This window comes from Helianthus annuus, chromosome 4 (genome assembly GCF_002127325.2).
Source record: "Helianthus annuus cultivar XRQ/B chromosome 4, HanXRQr2.0-SUNRISE, whole genome shotgun sequence".
Taxonomy (NCBI): domain Eukaryota; kingdom Viridiplantae; phylum Streptophyta; class Magnoliopsida; order Asterales; family Asteraceae; genus Helianthus; species Helianthus annuus.
The window spans coordinates 53,472,444-53,486,848 of record NC_035436.2 but is presented as its reverse complement, the minus strand read 5'-3'; positions in this window follow the sequence as shown (position 1 = coordinate 53,486,848).

The window sequence follows — 14,405 nt, the reverse complement described above, 5'->3', positions numbered from 1 at the left end:
CTGTTCGATCGGCCGGTAGGCTCGATCGGCTGGGCCATTCGAGTGGATTGTTTCTTCCTCTGGTGTGTTTGTGTTTGAGGATTTGAACTTTTGAAGTTTTCGTTGTAGTATATGAGAACACTACAATGTTCTTACCTTTCGGGTCGATCGATCGAATGGTCCGTTCGATCGGCCGGCTTAACCGATCGGCTGAGAACTTTTGAAGTGGCTCTCAACAGGATGTCGCTCGATCGAACGGGCTGTTCGATCGGCTGGCATTCCCTACTACGAACGAATTGTAAAATCAATCAAGTGTTGAAGCATAGTATCTCATGATCCGAAGAGTAATGTTTACCAATCGAGTAGCATATTCGATCGAACATCACTTCGTCAATACCATACCTCAGGAAGTTTGAAAAGTGAGACCATGTGCTAGCCGATCGGCTGGCCCGGTCGATCGGCTGGTATGTCCGATCGGCTGGGCTGTTCGAACAGCCTAGCCATTCGGCCAGCAAGTCTGACCTGGTCGGCCTTTCATCTAACTCTTGGCTGTTTAATTACTTGTTGCCATATCGAGGTAGTTTGATAACGAGTTGAACTATGATATCCTCCGTCCCTACTCGTTTCTTCGGCTCGGACAGGAATCACCCAAGTCCGGTCGGTGAATGGTTCGGAACGTCGGTTAGAGCTTAACCCGGAATCGGTGAACCATGTGCATAGAATCCGAATCCTGAACCTCCTAGCTGTTAGAATGACTAGTTAGCCGGTTCAAGCTCCGTTTCTACCGGTTTTAAGGTTTCGGGTGTAAAAGGTTGAAGAAAGTTGGAAATTATTCATAAAAATGTTAAGATTTATAAGAATCTTAGTTTGTTTATGTGGAAATCGGTCAGATCTAAGCTATTCATGGTTGAAAAAGGCCAAGGTTTGGTGTTCTTCAAAAACACCATGATGACATCACCCAAGAACACTTAGATCTTGGTGATTTCACGGTTAAAAATCAAGTTTTGAAAGATAGAAAGGTGTAGAATCATGCAATGATCAAAATCGTACAAGAATTAGAGTGAAAACTCACCGGAGTTGAGAGAAATCTGAGGAAAAGTGAAGAAGAAGGCTGGTTCGGTCAGAGCTTTCCAAAAATGGAAAGTGTGACAATGACAACCCTATTTATACGCTCCAAAAGGGGAAAGTGGCAGCCGATCAGCCAGGAGCTCCGATCGAATGGGCTGCTCGATCGGCTAGGAAGATGCTAGCCGATCAGCTGGCCTGTTCGATCAGGATGCCTCCTGTTCGATCCGCGACCCACTTTGAGTATTTCGCGACGATTTTCGATGTTTCGATTTCGATGATCGATGATACGAATACGATAGGGTTCCTAGTCAAATTACTTTCAGTCCCAACTACTATATCTAACATACAATCTTCTATAAGTCACGTTTCGATGTCCGTTTCGATTGAGTTCGATTGCTTTTCGAGTTTCGATTTGATTTTTGATTGATTTGCTTGAATACCACACCAAACATATAAGTAAACACGCACAAGTAACACATAAGAGGCACACATACGTATAACAATACCAGAGTTCACATAATTCGAGTCTCGAGTTCGATTGAATCGATTAGCTTGATTATTGATTGATTAACTTTATCGCATTGTTACTTCCTACTATTCACAGTCGTAAATCGGTCGTATTGATTGAACATTCGATCTTTTCATTAGACAACACTTACTCCACATAATACAAAACGTAAAGAGAAACATTAACAGTCAAAGAAGTCAAGGTTGACTTGGACTTTGACTTTGACTTTGACATTCGAAAACACGGGGTGTTACAGCCTCCCCTTGTTTAGGGAATTTCGTCCCGAAATTAGGTCGAAGGCTACACAACGCCGTGATTTACCAATTTGATGCTTCAGATCTATTTATTTAAACAACTGCGGGTACTTAGCCTTCATGTCTCTTTTGAGTTCCCAAGTGAACTCCGCGCCTCGTTTACCTTCCCATCGGACCTTCACGATCGGGATGCGAGAGCGCCTCAGTTGCTTGGTTTGGCGATCCATGATTTCGACAAGCTTTTCCACGAAGTGTAACGTTTCGTTGACCTGAAGATCGTTGAGCGGTACGATTAGATCATGATCAGCAAGGCATTTTCGGAGGTTAGAGACGTGGAAAGTCGGGTGGACGTTACTGAGTTCCTCCGGTAGTTCGAGTCTGCAGGCGACTTTTCCGATTCTTTCCAGAATCCTAAAAGGTCCAACATATCAAGGCGCGAGTTTCCCTTTCTTGCCGAATCGGACTACACCCTTCCAAGGTGATACCTTTAGGAGTACGTAGTCACCAACTTCAAATTCAAGGGGCTTGCGTCTTTTATCGGCGTAACTTTTCTGTCTGTTCCGAGCTTTCACCAAGTTGTCTCGAATCTGGTGTATTTTGTCAGTCGTTTCTTGTAGAATCTCGGGACCGGTTAGTTGTGAGTGACCGATCTCGTGCCAAACAATAGGCGATCGACATCTTCTACCATACAAAGCCTCGAAATGTGCCATTTGGATGCTGGCATGATAGCTGTTATTGTACGAGAATTCCACCAATGACAGGTGTTTGTTCCAACTACCACCAAAATCTATGACACACGCTCGGAGCATGTCTTCAAGAGTACAGATCGTTCTTTCAGTCTGTCCGTCGGTTTGAGGATGGAATGCAGTACTCAGATTAAGCGACGTACCAAGGGCCGCTTGAAACGTTTCCCACAATCGTGAAGTGAACCGAGCGTCACGGTCTGAAATGATGTCACGAGGCATACCATGATTACGAATGATCTCGTCGGTGTAGATTTTGGGCTAGTCGCTCCACCTTGTAGTCTTCTCGTATAGGCAAAAAGTGGGCTGATTTCGTTAGACGATCGACTATAACCCAAATACTGTCGTGACCTGATGGCGTGGGCGGGAGTTTTGTTTTGAAATCCATAGCTATACTCTCCCACTTCCATATAGGTATCGGCGGTTGTTCGAGTAAGCCGGAAGGTCTTTGATGTTCAGCCTTGACTCTTGCGCAAGTTAAGCAACTTCCAACGTATAGGGCGATATCTCGTTTCATGCCCGGCCACCAGTACTTGTAGCGTAGATCCTGGTACATCTTATCTGCGCCGGGATGAATAGAATACCGGGACTTGTGGGCTTCATTCATGATAATCTTTCGCAATTCGGTCCACTTAGGGATCCAAATTCGATCCAGATAATAGAATATCCCATCGGATTTGCTTACCAACTGAGCTCCATCGTGATAGATTCTCTCTTTCTTCAATGTACGCTCGTTAAAGCAAGCATGTTGAGCTTCGCGGATAAGGGTCTCGAGGTTGTGCTGGGCTTGGATGTTTCGGATACTGAGCACGTAACTCTTTCTGCTGAGTGCGTCGGCAACCACATTCGCCTTGCCTGGGTGATAACGGATCTCACAGTCGTAATCGTTGAGAAGTTCTACCCATCGGCATTGACGCATATTAAGCTCTCTCTGATTAAAGATGTGTTGTAAACTCCTGTGATTAGTGTAGATTGTACACCTAGTGCCATACAGGTAGTGTCGCCAAATCTTCAATGCAAAGACAACCGCGCCTAGCTCGAGGTCATGGGTTGTATAGTTCTTCTCGTGGATCTTGAGCTGACGAGATGCGTAGGCTATAACCTTGTCTCGCTGCATGAGGACATAGCCAAGACCAAGGTTAGAAGCATCACAGTAGACAATGAAGTTGTCGCTTCCGTCGGGCAGCGTAAGAATCGGAGCGTTGCACAGCATATGCTTGAGGGTTTGAAAGGCAGTGTCTTGTGCGTTTCCCCACACAAAAGGCTTGTCCTTTTGAGTAAGAGCGGTAAGTGGCACAGCGATCTTGGAGAATCCTTCAATGAATCGTCGATAATAGCCCGCTAGTCCGAGAAAAGAACGAACTTCTAACGGGTTCTTAGGTGTAATCCAGCTTTTGACAGCTTCAATCTTCGCAGGATCGACATGGATACCCTGACTATTCACGATGTGACCCAGAAACTGAACCTCCTCCAACTAGAATTCGCACTTGGAGAACTTGGCATAGAGTTGGTTCCCCTGGAGTAACTCGAGAACCAAACGTAGATGTTGCGCGTGTTCGGCTTTCGTTTTGGAATAAATCAAGACATCGTCGATGAACACGATGATGAAACGTTCAAGATAAGGCTTACACACGCGATTCATCAGATCCATAAAAACCGCGGGTGCGTTGGTTAGACCAAAGGGCATAACAACAAATTCGTAATGGCCATAACGGGTTCGAAAAGCGGTTTTAGGGATGTCTTCCTCTTGAATCCGTAGCTGATGATATCCTGAACGCAGATCGATCTTAGAGAAGCATCTGATCAAACAAATCGTCGATTCGGGGCAAGGGGTATCGGTTCTTGATGGTTAGCTTATTCAATTCCCGATAATCGATGCACATCCGGAACGATCCATCCTTCTTTTTGACGAAAAGGACTGGCGCGCCCTAAGGAGAGGTGCTTGGGCGAATAAAGCCTTTTTCGAGTAATTCCTGGAGTTGGTTCGAGAGTTCCCTCATTTCGGAAGGTGCGAGTCGGTAAGGGGCTTTAGCAACAGGGTTAGCTCCAGGAATGAGGTCGATGCGGAAGTCGATATCACGACTTGGTGGTAATACGGGAAGATCGTCAGGGAACACCTGAGGAAATTCACGAACCACTGGAACGTCTTTGACTTCAACTTTCTTTTTCTTTTCCTTCTCCGCTACTACAATGTTGGCCAAGAAGGCTCGGTATTCCTTGCGGAGATACTTGCTGGCTTGAATACAAGACATGAGCTTGAGACCTTTCGACGCCGTTTCACCGTACACACACAATAGATCACCATTCGCGAGCGAGAATCGAATCATCTTTTCGAAGCACACAACTTCAGCATGGTTTTCGCGAAGAAAGTACATGCCTATTATGACGTCAAAGCTTCCGAGTTGCATTGGAATAAGGTCGATTGGGAAAATGTGATGGTTGAGTTCGAGAGTACAATCACGGAGTACTGAATTAACGGCAATAGTTCTTCCCGTAGCGACTTCGACTTCGAATGACGAGGACAGATAAGAGCGCTTACGACTAAGGAGCTTCTCGAATTCAAACGACACAAAGCAGTTATCGGCTCCAGTATCAAACAAACATGATGCATAAATACCATTCACAAGGAACGTACCATTAACCACGTTGTTATCCGCCTGAGCCTGACGGGCATTGATGTTGAAGGTTCGGGCACGGGCTGCTGGCTGCTGTTGCTGAGGCTGCTGTTGTGGTTGTTGCTGCTGGGGCTCTTGCTTAACCACCCTGTTTGGGCACCTGTTTGCAAAGTGGTTAGGGTCACCACATGCAAAGCAGACTCGAGCGTTGGCTGCAGGGGCTTGAGCTGCTTGTTGGCCTTGAGGGGCAGGGAGTAGAGCTTGGTTGACAGTGGCTTGAACTGGGGCTTGACGGGGACCATGGCGACAGTTCGCAGTGAAATGACCGTAAAGGTTGCAGTGAGCGCAGAAACGACAAGCCAGACCCACTGGATGATGGTAAGAGCATGTCGGGCAGAGTGGGTGAGGGCCTGTGTACGCATGCTTCGCTGGCGGTGCATTGATCACTGGAGCTGGGCGGTGCTGTTGCTGCTGTTGAGCTGGTACAGCTTGTAGAGGAGCAGCAGTGGTTGCGACAGCACAGCTCTTGTTGCTGGAGCTGTTGTTGTTGTGCTTATTCTTCCTTCTTGATGTCTTGGAGGGTTGAGCAGTGGTGTTGTCGGTGGGTGCTTTTGTAGCTTGGTGCAGAGACTTGGTTTGCATATCCCAGAAACCGGCCTTTACCCGCTTGTCGTTAATCTCAGCGGCTAGCAGTTAGGTTTCCTCGATCGTTGCTGGCTTGGAGGCGTGAACAAAATCTGCTACACAGTCTGGAAGAGCTCGGATATACTTCTTGATGGTCATTTATGGAGTCTTGACTTGATCGGGACATATGATACTAAGCTGCTTGAAGCGAGCAGTGAGAGCAACGTTGTCTCCGTCCTTCTGCTTGATGACCCAAAATTCATCCTCCAGCTTTTGGCGTTCATGGGGAGGGCAAAATACGTCGATCATGATTGCCTTCAGTTCCTCCCATGTCAGCTCGTAAGCTGCATCATTCCCACGCTTGTTTCGCTCAACGGTCCACCAGTCTAGAGCATGGGACTGGAAGACGCTAGTAGCATTGAGAGTGCGGAGATTTTCGGGGCACCCGCTTTGTCGCAGGGTGACTTCGACCGAGTCGAACCAATGAAACATGGAAGTAGGGCCATCCTCACCGGTGAACTCCTTCGGTCCGCATGCTTTAAACTGCTTGAAGCTAAAAGCAGTCTTGCTTGAATCCTTAGGGTTCTCAGCTCGGGATTCTTCAGACGTTTTGCTGGCATTTTCATACACCTCACTCACGGCTTTCGCCACTTGCTTGGAGATGATAGCAGCGAGGCGTCTGTCTCTCTTTTCTTGGCGAGTCAGACGGTGACGTGATCCAGACGACGACATGGTCTGCAATAGACATCGTCACAGGACTCAACACAACGTAATCGAATCTCACCTCACACGTCTACTACTATCTAAAGCTTAGAATCACGTCGAATCACGTAACATATAAACACAGATTCACATATATACCTAATCATGGAGCACAGAAGCACATAGAGCACATAGGTCACAGAAGCACATAAGCACGTAGAGCACAAAACACAGAAGCACATAAGTACCTAGGCATTTAATCACAGAAGCAGTCAGAAAACAGAAACCTATCCTTCAAAGCTCGCGTGTCGTTCGAATAGCATGTCGAATAGCATCGTATTAGCCTAACTTAGTCGTATAGCATAACATAGTATGATATCGTCTAGAGTTGCCACAAGTGGATGTCGAATTGAGATAGAACAGCAAATGCAAGTCGTGTGTGTCGATTGAAATGATAGCAAAATCGAATAACATCCCAAATATAAACTCAAAAACAGAGAAAGCACACATAAACACATAAAAATCAACGAGTCATCAGAGTACACGGTTGCGGTTCTCAGAATCGAAACACATAAAATCGAGAGGTAGATTGTCTGCGGCTACTAGACATCGACTACCCAAGGCAACTAGACTATTCACAGTAGACTTGTCATCATTTTCGACTTTAGAGGTCGTGTTTCAGCCTCGATTCTTGGGCATTCCACACGCGTTCCCTAGGTCATACTTGTGAGTTCAGGTCGTTGGAGTCCGTCGAATACTTTGGTGAGATAAAGTTCGGAACAAATTGTCAAGGTTCGGGTTTCACCCCTAACTTAACGACCTCTGTTCCTGAGCTTTTAATAAAATAAAGGAGATTATTCATCAAAATATGGATTTCACTCCTGATTTGGTATAATCTCCGTTGTTTGTTGGTGAAAATAATGAGATAAGCATGAATAAATGAATAAAATCAACATAAGTCAGGCAATTTGGTCAGGAGTTTGCGGCTTTCACACCTATTCCCAACCAAATCGCTGAACTTTAATTGGAAATTCGGGTGCAGTGATAGTGAAGAATTGCAGAATAAGGCACATAAACTGGGTCTGTTGGTTCCTAACTATAGCCTAGGTTTCTAAGACAGCGACCCGGACTAGGTCGTGTCTAACCTAATTCCCTATAGTTATGGCTCTGATACCAATCTGTCACACCCCAACCGATGGCGGAATCATCGGGGCGCGGCACTGAGCGAAACAGATTGTTCAGAAGTTTCCATAACAACTATTTATATAATCCAGTTAAAGATACGTCCCATACCGTATCCCGAATAAACAAACATGTCATTACAGATAATCATCCAAACAAGAAATTCCGTTCCGACAAATCAGATTCAAATATTATTACAGCAATTGTTTATCTGCTTCTAGACCCCTAATCTGTTGACTTTCTGGCTGTAATGCCAGAGGACAAGATCTACAGACAACTATGCCTCAGACGCTTGTTCTTGGCAGACAACTATTTGTTGGGGGCTTCTAGAAACTTATTCTAGCCTCGCTTTACTAGCAAATAAGCATCCTAATTACCTGTCACATACGTTAAAGTAAAGTCAATACATAAAATGTAAAGGTGAGCATACAAGTTTGATAATAGCATATAGAGTTCGAATAGTTTACGCATAACCAGCACGTACACAGAGGAAAACGAAGCATGTTAAATATCGACATGGACCTATCGATACCAATGACTGCGGGTTGACCATCCGAGACGATTCGCAATACATGATTACCACCGTAATCCATGCAAGTAATTGTCCTTAACAACCCCCGTGTGAACGGGTGCTGAGTCCAAACTATAGTACTACGTCGTTAAGGCAGGTAGACAGCATTCCACGTGTAAACACAATCAACAAGCATTCATTAAGTCACGTAATACATGCATATTGGCTAGCGTTCAAATAGCTGAGTAGTGTGATCGTTTGTGTTTTGATATAAGTAACGTATGTAACACCCAAAAGTGCTAAAGCAAAAAGGGATCGAGTATACTCACAGTGATTGATTATGGATTGAAGGGAGCGCTGAGAGTAGGGTTAGCCTGGATAGTTCGATAGCACGACAATGAGTAACGTGGAAAATAAGGCAAGTGTGAATGGATCGAATGGGCTGGTCGATCGAACGGAAGGTTCGATCGAACGGGCTGTTCGGTCGGCTGGTGTGTCCGTTTGGACAGTCCTGTTCGATCGGCCGGTAGGCTCGATCGGATGGGCCATTCGAGTGGATTGTTTCTTCGTCTGGTGTGTTTGTGTTTGAGGATTTGAACTTTTGAAGTTTTCGTTGTAGTATATGAGAACACTACAATGTTCTTACCTTTCAGGTCGATCGATCGAACGGTCCGTTCGATCGGCCGGCTTAACCGATCGGCTGAGAACTTTTGAAGTGGCTCTCAACAGGATGTCGCTCGATTGAACGGGCTGTTCGATCGGCTGGCATTCCCTACTACGAACGAATTGTAAAATCAATCAAGTGTTGAAGCATAGTATCTCATGATCCGAAGAGTAATGTTTACCAATCGAGTAGCATATTCGATCGAACATCACTTCGTCAATACCATACCTCAGGAAGTTTGAAAAGTGAGACCATGTGCTAGCCGATCGGCTGGCCCGGTCGATCGGCTGGTATGTCCGATCGGCTGGGCTGTTCGAACAGCCTAGCCGTTCGGCCAGCAAGTCTGACCTGGTCGGCCTTTCGTCTAACTCTTGGCTGTTTAATTACTTGTTGCCATATCGAGGTAGTTTGATAACGAGTTGAACTATGATATCCTCCGTCCCTACTCGTTTCTTCGGCTCGGACAGGAATCACCTAAGTCCAGCCGGTGAATGGTTCGGAATGTCGGTTAGAGTTTAACCCGGAATCGGTGAACCTTGTGCATAGAATCCAAATCTTGAACCTCCTAGCTGTTAGAATGACTAGTTAGCCGGTTCAAGCTCCGTTTCTACCGGTTTGAAGGCTTCGGGTGTAAAAGGTTGAAGAAAGTTGGAAATTATTCATAAAAATGTTAAGATTTATAAGAATCTTAGTTTGTTTATGTGGAAATCGGTCAGATCTAAGCTATTCATGGTTGAATGAGGCCAAGGTTTGGTGTTCTTCAAGAACACCATGATGACATCACCCAAGAACACTTAGATCTTGGTGATTTCACGGTTAAAAATCAAGTTTTGAAAGATAGAAAGGTGTAGAATCATGCAATGATCAAAATCATACAAGAATTAGAGTGAAAACTCACCGGAGTTGAGAGAAATCTGAGGAAAATTGAAGAAGAAGGCTGGTTCGGTCAGAGCTTTCCAAAAATGGAAAGTGTGACAATGACAGCCCTATTTATAGGCTCCAAAAGGGGAAAGTGGCAGCCGATCGGCCAGGAGCTCTGATCGAATGGGCTGCTCGATCGGCTAGGAAGATGCTAGCCGATCGGCTGGCCTGTTCGATCAGGATGCCTCCTGTTCGATCCGCGGCCCACTTTGAGTATTTCGCGACGATTTTCGATGTTTCGATTTCGATGAACGATGATACGAATACGACAGGGTTCCTAGTCAAATTACTTTCTGTCCCAACTACTATATCTAACATACGATCTTCTATAAGTCACGTTTCGATGTCGGTTTCGATTGAGTTCGATTGCTTTTCGAGTTTCGATTTGATTTTCGATTGATTTGCTTGAATACCACACCAAACATATAAGTAAACATGCACAAGTAACACATAAAGCACACACACACGTATAACAATACCAGAGTTCACATAATTCGAGTCTCGAGTTCGATTGAATCGATTAGCTTGATTATTGATTGATTAACTTTATCGCATTGTTACTTCCTACTATTCACAATCGTAAATCGGTCGTATTGATTGAACATTCGATCTTTTCATTAGACAACACTTACTCCACATAATACAAAAAGTAAAGAGAAACATTAACAGTCAAAGAAGTCAAGGTTGACTTGGACTTTGACTTTGACATTCGAAAACACGGGGTGTTACACATCCGGGCAATTAACTCATTGTATTAAATGAGTTATGTGGTAACATGTTAAATCATTTCCTTAGAGTAAGACAAAGTGAAATAAGGAAAAAAAAAGTTGATGTGTCACTTAGGTGAAGTTAAGTTAGGTTAAACTATACTCAAAGACCTTAGGTTATACCAACAAGTTAAAATGTGATATTTTTAGAAATGTAGCAAACTAGGTGATGCCCCGCCCGCGTTGCGTGGCGATGGCTGAATAATTTTCAACCAATTAAAAAAACAGTACTATAGTTTTGCTAGAAAAGAAAAGTAAAAAGAGTGTTAGGCACCTCGTTGACACGATTTTTAGGTAGGGACAAAGTCATATTTTTGTTTTTACTTCGGGGAAAAACCATTTTTTCCCCAAGGGTAAAGTCCTAATTTTTAGTTAGGGAAAAACTATATTTTTATTTTGTACTGAGGGCAAAAAAATGGAATTTTGAATTGAGGGTGATATCGTAATTTTGAACCGAGGGGAAAATCGTAAATTTTAGCTAGCGGCAAAAGCAGAATTTTATTTTGAACTGAGGGCAAAGACGTAATTTTTTTAAACTGGTGGCAAAACCGTAATTTGAAGTGGGTATAAAATAATAAACTGGTGTAAAATCGTAATTTTAAGCCGGGGGGAGGGGGACAAAATTTTGTTTTGAATTGGAGCGAAAACGTAATTTTAGCTGAGGGTAAAAGGATAATTTTTTAACAAGGGCGAAATCGTATTTTCGGTTTAGTTGGGTGTAAAGTCATATTTTTATTTTGAACTGGGGGAAAATCATAATTTTGAACCGAGGGTAAAATCGTAATTTTGAGTTAGGGGAAAACCATAATTTTATTTTTAGCAGAGGGCAAAAAAGTATTTTTAAACTAAGGGTGAAATCGTAATTTTGAGCTGAGGGGAAATCGTAATTTTGAGCTGGGGGCAAAAGCATAATTTTATTTTGAACTGGGGGCGAAGACGTAATTTTAATCTGCGGGCAAAATTGTAATTTTAAAGCGGGTATAAAATAAAAAAACTGAGGGTAAAATCGTAGTTTTTAACCGATGGCAGAATCGTAATTTTGAGCTGTTGGCAAAAGGGTTATTATATTTTTAAGTTGGGAGGAAAGCGTAATTTTAAACTGGGGACAAAAGCGTGATTTTAAAGTGAATATAAAATAATAAACTGATTGTTCCAATAAAAAAATGGCGACCACCCATTTCGACAAAGAAACACTATTCCCTGTCACTATTCCCGCTCATGTGTTTTGTAGATTTAGGAAATGGAGTAAAGGCAGACATGAAGTGGCACCCAAGAGGTGTCTAACATTATTCTATCATTGACCGGTTTGACTAATGAACGACTAGAAATGTTGGGATAACGAATACCATGACATGTGTAAGGTGATATCATTTTAATTTTCTCTATTTATCTCTTATAAGTCTCAAGTGTCATGGTTTGTAATAAATAAAAAGAAATAGATTTTTTTTTTTTAAATTAAACTTTATTAAAACAAACCTTCAATCCAAACGGGTAAAAGGCCAAACAATAAAACAACACCTCCAATCTAAACAGGCAAAAGACAGATAATTACAACATATATATCGGGTATTTACACCAATCCACCCATCTAATACATTTATACGGAGTTCTAGTTCTAACCCACCCATACCCCCTCGATTTTACCTCCCCTAATATATCTTGCTAGCTTCGACTAATCTGCTTGAAAACTAATTCATTTCTTCTTTTCCAAATACACCAACACGAAATCATCACCAAACCTTGAATTAGACTCTTTGTTTTCTTACCTTGACTCGTGAAATTGTATATCTCCATAATGTCTTTGAAGTCTAAAGCGTATATCTGGGGCAATTTACACCACACGCTAAATGCCGACCAAACCCTCTCCACCACCGAACAAGCAGTAAATAAGTGTTCACCGTTTCCTCAAATTCTTCGCAAAAAGGGCACATTATCGAAGTAACATCCACATTCCTTCTTCTTAAGTTAACTCTCGTTGCTAATATATCCAGATTACCTCTCCAAGCCATAATAAAAAAAAAAAAAAATAGATAATTCATGAAAGTAGATGTTTTTTTCTCACGGTGTGATAAAGAAAAAACTAATCTCTATAGGTAGTTATAATTTTGAATGATCTCAAATAAGTCATTAACGTGGGCATGAAATGAAACATCTCCTTAGTTACTCATTATTAAAGAAAATTAGAAACTATGTTTTGATGATTAGATCCAATTAATAAGCGAATATGCGTTTCTTATTCCATGTAACTTTAGCGTATTATTGTTAAATTTACGAAGATTAAACAAATCTAAAAGCCAATTTCATAACCCATGTATATACGCAATGGAGGGAGAGTATGGGTTATTTTTCTTATATATCGTTCATCTAAAGTATTGTTGTAACATATAGCCTCTCGTACCACCAATATTCTTCGTTTTGCCCACAAAGAGTTTATGAATTTGTTTTTGGTTGCCCTGGTGGAGAATTCTCAGAAGGCTAACAATCCTGATACTACTCCCCACTTGAGCACGCTTAATTGTGGAGTTCTCCTCCCATCCACTAACATTAATCTCAAAATGCCTTGGTGATTTAATATTCCTTATGAATCAAGAGTGACTCATGTCCATAACCAATGTGTGATTTATCTAGGACGTTACAATTATTGTGTGACGCTATTAACCTATCAAAAGGATACATGTGCGCCTCATGCATGGTTCATTTAGTGCTCTTATGTTTCATGTTGGTAGACAATCTTTCATGAGTTTAAGTTACCTATATGTGTTCCAATTAGGTTCACAAAATAACTTATTAAAAGGTGAGAGCACGACTAGTGTCACTTCATTGATGGTAATTTTGTAGTAAAGAGTGGGGTCTTTATTTAATTTTGTTCTCCTTACAAATGATCGAATCTTCTTTCCATTTTAATGAATTTAAAATCGTATCACCTCGGTGTTAATTGTAGAGGATTGGTTGGGTAAGCTTAACTATTGAATGATTTTCACAACTTCACAGAAAGAGCATCAGTATCTGGTCAGGAGATGTGATCATTAAGGTGCTATTTGTTTTTGCAGAAATAATTATCTGCAAGCTTATTTCATTTGTTTTTATGTCTGCAACTGAAGATGTGATCTGAAGATCTTTAAGCTGAAAATATAAGACTGTTAATTGTTTTTATAAGTTGATACCGGTCTGAAGAGCATCAAACAATGACGAAACATTCACATTCCGCTTCGATCCAGCGGAGGAGAAGAGGGAGGTCGGATAAGGGGCTGGTCACTGGAGGAGGAGGGAGGTCGCCGGAGAAGGAGGTAGGTCGCCGGAGGAGGAGGGAGGTCGGAGAAGAGGTAGGTCGCCAGAGGAGGTAGGTTGCCGGAGGAGGAGGTAGGTCGCCGGAGGAGAAGATGGAGGTCGGAGAAGGAGGAGGAGCGGTGGTGAGAGGGGCTGATCTTCGAGGGATGAGAAGAGGGAGGTGTGAAGATGTTTTAAGAAGGGGGTCCATAGCTTATTTTTTAAGATGAAAAAAGCTGAGTTCGGATCTGTTTAAAAAGAAAAAATAAACAGTCTTCAAGGGTAACGTCTGCGCGCCTGCAGACATCAGCCCCTTGAAGATGTTTGAAGAAAAAACAAACACCCCCTAAGTCGTCTTATATTTATTATGTTACGCTGAAAGCGTATTGACGACACACAAATCTAACCATTGTAAACCATCACTAGTGCTCTAGTGGTGGCCACAGGTATTTAAGTTCCACTTATGGTGGGTCCGGGTGAGTTTTCCTCTCAAGGTCTCAAGTTCGAGTCTTGGTGATAAGGGTTTCTCATTGAGGGGTTTAAATTGGGGATCTATTGTGCGAGGGGGCTTTCTAGCACGGACCCGGTTAAGACAACGTA